Raw genomic sequence first — 10143 nt, 5'->3', positions numbered from 1 at the left:
AGGTCAATGTATGTTCACATTAACCAGAGGTGAACAGACCAAGAGATTGCTGTGCCCACGCTGACTGATTGGCCCTTCCTGGCATTCATCATGCTACTCTGGTGTACTGTATCTTATAGATAATAGATCAATAACAAAGCAACATTTCAAATACTCTTTTCATACTTATTAGAACATAAGACTTAAGGCAAAAAACTGACCTAAGGAGCATATATTAACCACTTAACAACCAGGCCAATTCTGACACTTCTCTCCTACATGTAAAAATCATCATTTTTTTGCTTAAAAATTACATAGAACCCCCAAACATTATATATATATATATATATATATATATATATATATATATATATATATATATATATATATATAATTTTTTAGCAGAGACCCTAGAAAATACAGTGGCGGTCATTGCAACTTTTTATCTTGCTCAGCAATTTTTTTAAAAAAAATTCATGCTTTAAAAAAAAAAAACAGTCAAGTTAGCCCAATTCTTTTGGCATAATGTGAAAGATGAAATTTACGCCGAGTAAATGGATACCCAACATGCTTCAAAATTGCACACGCTTGTGGAATGGCACCAAACTTCGGTACTTAAAAATCCCCATAGGCGACGCTTTTTTTTTTTTTTTACTGGTTAAATGTTTTTAGTTACAAAGGAGGTCTAGGGCTAGAATTATTGCTCTCGCTCTAACGTTCGCGGCAACACCGCACATGTGTGGTTTGAACACAGTTTTTATTATGTGGGCGTGACTTATGTATGCGTTTGCTTCTGCGTGTGAGCACACGGGTACAGGGGCGTTTTTAAAAAAAAAATTATTGTTAATTTTACTTAAAAAAAATATATTTTGAAACTTAAAAAAAAATAAAAAAACATTTTGATCATTTGTATTCCTATTACAAGGAATGTAAACATCTCTTGTAATAGGAATATGGCATGACAGGACCTCTTTACAGTGAGATATGGGGTCAATAAGACCCCACATCTCACCTCTAGACTGGGAAACCTAAAAAAAAATAAAAAAAATTCACTGCTTCACAGTTTTTTAAAGCAGAGGCCAGGCGTGATGTCATAACATTGCGCCCAGACTCCGACGATTATAGAGACTCCGGCAACCATCTGGTCTCCCGGAAATTTCTATGATCAACATCCGGGGCTGGCGGATCCTGTCACAGAATCCTTGATCGCACAGGTGAGTCGGTAGAAGCAGCGGCGGGATGTCCCCTCTCGCTGCCCGTAAGAACGATCAAGCTGCGGAACAGCCGCTATGATCATACTTATGGTGCTGAATACTATGATATCTGAATAATTCCTGTAGCTGCAGGCATCATTCAGATATACCCACAAAGCCGAGGACGTTATATAACGTCCATGGTCGGCAAGTGGTTAAAAGAACTTGAATCTTTTATTTTTTAAGTATTTTTTACAAAAACTGTATCTGCTGACTTTTAAGATTTAGGTACTTACCAGTGTCTGGAGTCTTGTGCTCTCTGCAGCTGGTTCTTCTTAGCTCTGCGGGCTCCTGGCACTGCCATCTTGGATATGGGAGCCAGCTGTGTGTGTGTTGAAAGGGAAAGGAAGCTCAGATGTAAGTAGGCCTGAAAAAAGTTTACAACATTTTAATATAATATCATTATTATTGTTATTTTTAATATTATTATTATTACTATACAGGATACATAGAGAGGGTACAGCTACCAAACTGGGACACAGACAGCAATACAAGTTTGACAGGGGTTCTAACCCTTTCTCACTTTACCTAAAACCAGTTCTGGCTATACATACACTTTATACATAAACTTTACAGGGCAGATCCACATACATCTGCGCCGGGCGCAGCGTATCCAAGATATGCTACACCGCCGTAACTTATCTTTTTTTTTTTTTTTTATCCACAAAGAATCCGTGCCATAAGTTACGGTGGCGTAGTGTATCTCTCGCGGCGTAAGGGCGCGGAATTCAAATGGATCTAATGGGGGCGTGTTTTATGTTAATACGTCGTGACCCGACGTAAACAACGTTTTTTTGGAACTGCGCATGCGCCGTCCCTGGGGGTATCCCAGTGCGCATGCTCGAAATTAAACCGGAACCCGCCAATGCTTACGACGGTGACGTCATTCTACACAAATTCCTATTCGCGAACGACTTACGCAAACGACGTAAAAAATTCAAAATTGTACGCGGGAAGGACGGCCATACTTAACATAGAGTACGCCTCATAATAGCAGCTTTAACTATACGCCTGAAAAAGCCGAACGAAAACGACGTAAAAAAATGCGCCGGCCGGACGTACGTTCGTGGATCGCCGTAAATAGCTAATTTGCAGCGCCGATTTTGACGGAAACACCACCTAGCATAAAAATTGCATCTAAGATCCGATGGCGTACTAAAACATACGCCTGTCGGATCTAGCCGAGATGCCGTTGTATCTTGTTTTGAGGATTCAAAACAAAGATATGACGCGGGAATTTTGAAATTACGCCGGCGTATCAATAGATACGCCGGCGTAATTTCTTTGTGGATCTGCCCCTACGTGTTTACTATCAGTTATTATGCCCCATACACACGATCGGAAATTCCAACAGCAAAAATCTGATGTGAGCTTTTGAACGGAAATTCCGACCGTGTGTATGCTCCATCGGACTTTTGCTGTCGGAATTTCCGCTAACAAAAGATTGAGAGCTGGTTCTCAAATTTTCCGATGGAAAAAATTCCTATCGGAAAATCTGATCGTCTGTAGCAATTCCAACGCGCAAAATTCAGACGCATGCTCGGAAACAATTCGACGCATGCTCAGAAGCATTGAACTTCATTTTCTCGGCTTGTCGTAGTGTTGTACGTCACCGCGTTCTTGACGGACAAAAGTTCAGAGAATGTTCGCTATGATCATTCAGAGAACTTTTGTGTGACCGTGTGTGTGCGAGACAAGCTTGAGCGGAATTCCGTCGGAAAAACCATCCAAGGTTTTTCCGACGGAAAATCCGATCGTGTGTACGAGGCATTAGTAATGTTTCTGGTCCCCTGTATTTCCCAAGTGAGACATTTGTACAAACTTTGTTGCATTATTCTTGGATTTTCTCCAACGTCACCATAATATCACCCTTCTTTGAATTACATTGGCAGTGACTGTCATAGTCGTGGGACCTACACACTGTGAAAGAAAATTGTATGATTTTACTCCCTTTTAACCTAATTGAGATAGTGTGGGAAAGTTGTCATAAAATACCAAATCATTTTTAGGGAAAAATTGCTTGGTAAAATTTACAAATTTCTCAGGCTGGGTTAACAATATCCAATTGTGACCGCCTCTGAATGGAGAGTGGATTACACAGGACCTGTGTGTCTTTGGCTCCATTTCAGGTCCGAATTCAGGCAAAAATTCAGGCACGATTTGTCCCTGAAACGGAGAACAGGGATGCACCAGACCCCAGCTGTGAGCCGCATCCGTATTAAGTGTGAACCCAACCTCAAATCTTAGCTCAGCATATTTACAGTATCTCACAAAAGTAAGTACACCCTCACATTTTTGTAAATATTTTATTATATCTTTTCATGTGACAAGAAATTACACTTTGCTACAATGTAAAGTAGTGAGTGTACAGCTTGTATAACCACTAGCCAACCAGCTCACGCAGATATACTGTGGCAGGTCGGCTCTCCTGCGTGAACCGACATACTTGTACTTCAGTCCGTGCAGGGAGGATAGCGGGCGCGGCCCGTGGATCCCGTGGACTCAATGTTTGCTGGCGACCCGTGATCATGAGAGGCAGAATGGGGAACTGCCTATGTAAACAAGGCGATTTCCTTGTTCTGCCAGATGACATGACAGAGATCTACTGGTCGCAGTAATCGGAAACAGTGATCTCTGTCATGTTCCAGTAAGCCCATCCCCCTACATTTAGAACACACCCAGGGAACACACTTAACCCCTTGATCGCCTCCCAGTGTTAACCCCTTCCCTGCCAGTGTCATTTTTACATTGAACAGTGCGTTCTTATAGCACTGATCAATGTAATAATGTCACTGGTCCCCAAAAAGTGTCATTTGGGGTCAGATTTGTCCGCCGCAATGTCAGTCACGCAAAAAAATTCAGATCGCCGCCATTACTAGTAAAAACAATAAAACATAAATAAGTCCCTAAATCTATCCCGTAGTTTGTAGACGTGATAACCCTTGCGCAAACCAATCAATATACACCTATTGCGTTTTTTTTTTTACCAAAAATATGTAGAAGAATATATATTGGCCTAAACTGAAGAATAAATTTGTTTTTTTTAATATATATATATATTTTTGGGGGATATGTATTATAGCAGAAAGTCGAATTATTATTTACTTTTTCAAAATTGTTGGCCTTTGTTTATAGTGCATAAAATAAAAACCGCAGGGGTAGTCAAATACCACCAAAAGAAAGCTCTAATTGTGGGTAAAAGAGGCCTTCAATTTTGTTTTGGTACAGCGTCGCACAACCAAGCAATTGTTAGTTTTAAAATGATGCAGTGCCGTACCGCGAAAATGGCCTGTCATTAAGGGGGCAAATCCTTCCGGGCTGTCTGTGGTTAACAGTGTAAATTTGCTGTCCCCTCAAATAACTCAACACACAGCCATTAATATCTAAACTGCTGGCAAATAAAGCTAGTACACCCTTAAGTGAAAATGTCCAAATTGGGCCAAATTAGCAATTTTCCCTCCCCGATATCATGTGACTCATTAGGCCGCGTACACATGGTCGGACAAAACCGATGAGAATGGACCAAGGTTCAGTTTCATCGGTCCAAACGGACCGTGTGTATAGCCCATCGGTCTGTTGTCCTTCGGTCCAAAATTTAAAAACATGCTTTAAAAACATGTCCAAACCGATGGTTAGTACAGAAAGCATCGGTTCAAAACCCGCGCATGCTCAGAATCAAGTCGACGCATGCTTGGAAGCATTGAACTTCGTTTTATTCAGCACGTCGTGTGTTTGACGTCACCGCGCTCTGACCCGATAGGTTTTTGGAACGATGGTGTGTACGCACATCAGACCATCAGGCCACTTCAGCGGTGAACCAATGGAATGGCCCGTCGGACCATTCTCATCGGTTTGGAACGACCGTGTGTACGCGGCCTTAGTGTTACAGGGTCTCAGGTGTGAATGGGGAAAAGGAGTGTTAAATTTGGTGTTATTACTCTCTCAGCATCATATACAGAGGTTGTCTTTGGGACGTATGACGCATGAGTGCTGCCAGCATTGCTGCAGAGGTTGAAGGGGTGGGGGGGTCAGCCTGTCAGTGCTCAGACCATACACCGCACACTGCATCAAATTGGTCTGCATAGCTGTCGTCCCAGAAGGAAGCCTCTTCTAAAGATGATGCACACGAAAGTCTGCAAACAGTTTTCTGAAGACAAGCAGACTAAGGACATGGATTACTGGAACCATGTCCTGTGGTCTGATGAGACCAAGATAAACTTATTTGGTTCAGGTGGTGTCAAGCATGTGTGGCAGCAACCAGGCAAAAAGTACACAGACAAGTGTGTCTTACCTACAGTCAAGCATGGTGGTGGGAGTGTCATGGTCTGGGGCTGCACGAGTGCTGCCGGCACTGGGGAGAGCTACAGTTCATTGAGGGAACCATGAATGCCAACATGTACTGTGACATACTGAAGCAGAGCATGGTCCCCTCCTTTGGAGATTGGGCCGCAGGGCAGTATTCCAACATAACGACCCCAAACACGCCTCCAAGCCGACCACTGCCTTGCTAATGAAGCTGAGGGTAAAGGTGAAGGACTGTCCAAGCATGTCTCCAGACTCCAGACTTAAACACTATTGAGCATCTGTGGGGCATCCTCAAACAGAATGTGGAGGAATGCAAGGTCTCTAACATCCACCAGCTCTGTGATCTTGTCATGGAGGAGGGGAAGAAGACCCCAGTGGCAACCTGTGAAGCTCTGGTGAACTCCATGCTCAAGAGGGTTAAGGCAGTGCTGGAAAATAATGGTGGCCACACAAAATATTTACACTTTGGGCCCAATTTTTTACATTTTCACTTAGGGGTGTACTGCCAGTGGTTTAGACATTAATGGCTGTGTGTTGAGTTATTTTGAGGGGACAGAAAAATTACACTGTTATACAAGCTGTACACTCACTACTTTACATTGTAGCAAAGTGTAATTTCTTCAGTGTTGTCACATTAAAATATATATTAAAATATTTACAAAAATGTGAGGGGTGTACTCAATTGTGTGAGGTACTGTACCTCTGTCATGGAGCAATTAGAAGTTAGCAATGTTTGGTCATTTCTATGTGTTGGATAGAACAGAACTACTTTCAAGTCATCATCCTTCCTATTATCATTGATATTCAGGTGGCCATACTGTTTCCATTTCATGGTCAGGATGTCGGGGAAGTTCGCCCATCACATATTATTCAAAGCTGGAAGACCAGTGAAAGACTTTTTTTTTGTCTGCTCTTTTTGACCTGTCTTGCATGGACATGCTTTCCAGATGCCCAAGGTTTCAGTTATCCCAGTGATCTGTTTTCAAGGAGGGCAGCGTTGGCTATTTTTTTATTTTTGATTTACAAAAATGAAGCTATATAACATCTGATCTATATTAACCACATATGTGTATGTTGAACTCATTATTTGATTCATAAAATGTTCATTAGTAAACATAATAAAATAAGGTTAAAGTTGGCAGGTCTTAATAATAAATGGCTGCGTTCCATTTTTATTATGGTGTAGAGTGAGCTGCAGTGATACATTTACAGAGTAAGAGGAAATACTAATGTCTTTATCCCTCATTACTTGTGCTCTAATTTATCCATAGATCTAAGCTTAGACAACTATCTTTCAGAAAAATATTTAAAGTTGAACTAAACCTGTAACTTAACTGTTTATCAAAAGAAAACGTGTGTTAGAAATGTTAAATTAATGTTATTAAAGCCTTAATGAATTATACCAATGTTGTTTTATGCAGTGTTCTCAATGACATTCTGCCTTTTGGTACATGTGCAGTGTACAGTATGCTACATTCAAGGCTTTCCTATGTTGCTATTGACTGTTTTGCCAGGTTGCTTATGTTTGTTCTTTATACAACAAACAAACCTGAGATGGTTTTTGTCATAGCTAATAACATGCGCAGTACCATGGGAGTACCAACTGCGTATCTAAATAGATGCTAAGAAGGCACCATCTTTGGTTGCAAAAGGATAGGGGGTTTGGTTCCGCTTTATATTCCTTCCAAGCAGGGCTCAAGTCCTGCGGGAACGCGTGGGAACGGAGTTCCTGCACTTTTTTCACAGCAGGAACTCAGTTCCCTTTGCAGGACTAGAGCAGCCGAGCCGCCCGAGCCAATCCTTCACTAAGCGGCGATGCCCAGCTCGAGTCACTGTCAGGGGCGGGCGAACCTTAGTAATCCTTTATGTTACTGGCCGCTTCCTGTATATGGATTCATCGGGTAGTGTGCGGGTATTCCGTCACTTCCTCGATGCCGCAATGTCTCCTGGGAGCTTTTGTCATTGTTCCCAGGAGACATTGCGGAGGTCTGCCGTGAGTTATCGCAGGATTTAGAAATAACTTATAAGTAAGTAATTATGCATATGAGCGTATAATTTTTTATTTTTTTTTTGGTGGGGGAGTGGATCTTTGGTGGGAGTTCCCACACTTTTTTCCCCAGGACTTGACCCCTGCTTCCAAGGTTAAACTCTAAAGCCCTGTACACACGGCTCAGATTCTTGTCAGGAAAAAACGTACGATTCAAAAGAACCGCCGTTGTTTTGAATGACACGAACGCGGTCATCAACTAAGACAAGCATGCGCTCGTCACATTCGATGCCGTCGCCGCCATCTTGCTTCACCCTACCTATGCCTTGGAAGCTACCGTGCATGCCTCAAAGTAATTTCGAGCATGCACGGGTTTCCATGGAGACAGGTAAGTATACGCATGCTCAGGTTTCTCGGCAGGAAAACACTGCAGAGAATCACGACGAGAAAATATAGAGCAGGTTCTCTATTTTTCTCGTCTAGATTCTGGGCAGTTTTCTCGACGAGAAACCTCAAAGCCTCATACACACGCACAGTTTACTTGTTAGAAAGCTCTGCCAGCAGTTTTCTTGCTGTTTCTTGCTGTGAACATTGTGCGTGTGTACGAGGCTTAAGCATGGAAAACTGCTAAGTGCAAAGTTGAAATGCACAACATGTAAACTGTCTTACCTGCCAGACACCTCCTACATAACTCTACAAGGCGACCATAACCTAATAATGTACTTTTCTCAATTGCAGTCAAAGCAACATACAGTAGCTTGGTCAAGGGTTTGAATGCAAAACAAATAAACAGTGGCTCACTAATGAGGTTATCTGTATGCTTTCTTATCTAATCAGAAAACTATTTTTTTTTATTTTATAGCACAGTGTCCGACTGACTTTTTCCATCGGAAATCCGACCGTGTGTATGCCCCATCGGAAATTCTGATGAATTCCATCAGAGTTTACATAGAAAACATGTTCTCTTTTCCTCAGATGGAATTCCGTCGGAATTCTGATGTGAATTTGGTCGGACAAAGGTCCGATTGTGTGTACAGGGCATAACTGTGAAGTACAATAATGGTTGATTGGATATCCAAGTAATTGCAGGAGGCTAGTATAAATATAGATTGAGGCATTTTTTTTAAAATACATGTAATACAAGTGTAAGGCATAATCTATTCAAAAATCTTTTACATATATAGTATGTATAAGCCCTCTTTCTCATGCACAGCCGCGGACGAGAGGGGGTCCAATAAAATAGGTGGCTGAGCCACAGTTTCACTTAAAGTTTAAAAAACTGCTGGACTAGGCTGTTCACGTGATGCTTTGCATTACTGCTCTACCAAATCTACCCTGGCATACTGAGTTGACATGCGACACCACTTCTCAAACTTGGCCATTCAGGTCATTGGGGCCATACCACAACCATGATTTCCTCCTAAACACCAGACAGTAGCTACTTGGCCATATTCTGAACAGTCATCATCTTTGGATCATATTTTAGGGCACGGACTAATGTGAACCTAGCACAAAAGGGATCAGCATGATGTAAACAATGTTGTAAATGTGTGTAAGCCCTGGTTCACGCACATATGCTGTGTAGGAAATGCCATGATCCCTGTGCATTTCCCGCACAGCATTGCAAGTGCACTGTCTTTGCAATTTGATGTTGGTGAAATACATATAGGTAGATTCACAAAGAGTTAGGCCGGCTTATCTACAGATAAGCCGACCTAACTCTGAATCTAAGCCATGTTTAATCTATGTTTAAGTGTATTCTCTAACAGAGATACACTTAAACATATCTAAGATAGGACGGCTTGCGCCGTCCTATCTTAGATTGCAATGTTTTGGCTTACCGCTAGGTAGCGCTTCCATTGCGGCCCGCGTAGATTATGTAAATGAGCATTTACGACGATTCCCGAACGAACACGAGCCCGCCGCAGTCGATTAACGTTGTTTCCGTAAGGCCTTAGGCGGCCTAAAGTTATTCCACCTGTGAGGTGGAATAACAATGTTAAAGTATGGCCGCCGTTCCCGCCGCGAGGTTCGAATCTTTTACGTCGTTTGCGTAAGTCGTCCGCGAATCGGGAGTTACGTCGTTTACGTCCGCGTCAAAATCAATAGGCCCGTACGGCCTACTTAGCCGCAATGCGCACTGGGAAATGTAGTCGCCCGGCGCATTCGCAGTGTCAAAAAATGTAAAAAAACGTGAGGTCAAGCCTCATTTCCATACAACACGCCCCCCTCCAAGTCATTTGAATTAGGCACCCTTACGCCCACTCGTTTTAGGCTACACCGCTGTAGATTAGCAGGTAAGTGGTTTGAGAATCACTACTAGCCTAACTAATTTACGGCGGTGTAGCCTAAAAAGGCTAGGCTAGGCCGCCCTAAAGTTAGGCCAATCTACGTGAATCTACCTATCAGTACATAGCTAATGACTGCCCAAATTGGCCACAATTACAGTGTCCTTTGCCTGCACTGGTTCCCCCCGTATCACATGGTACAAAATTACCATGCAATTCTGTTGCAGGGCGGCTTCAAAAAAAGGCTTGTAGGGTCGCAGTGCGATTTGAGTCTATTTAAAATGAACAGACTAAAATGGCACCGCACTAAATCATATGTGAATTGCACAGA

At 42.3% G+C, this 10143-nt stretch overlaps 1 protein-coding gene across 1 annotated transcript in view; it reads left to right on the top strand.

The window, feature by feature from the left end:
* Positions 1-10143, top strand: part of THSD4 (thrombospondin type 1 domain containing 4) — an 894854-nt gene that overhangs the window by 137753 nt on the left and 746958 nt on the right. The gene's annotated exons all lie outside the window — the stretch shown is intronic.

This window comes from Rana temporaria, chromosome 3 (assembly GCF_905171775.1).
Source record: "Rana temporaria chromosome 3, aRanTem1.1, whole genome shotgun sequence".
Taxonomy (NCBI): Eukaryota; Metazoa; Chordata; class Amphibia; order Anura; family Ranidae; genus Rana; species Rana temporaria.
This window is presented reverse-complemented; position numbering and strand designations above follow the sequence as displayed.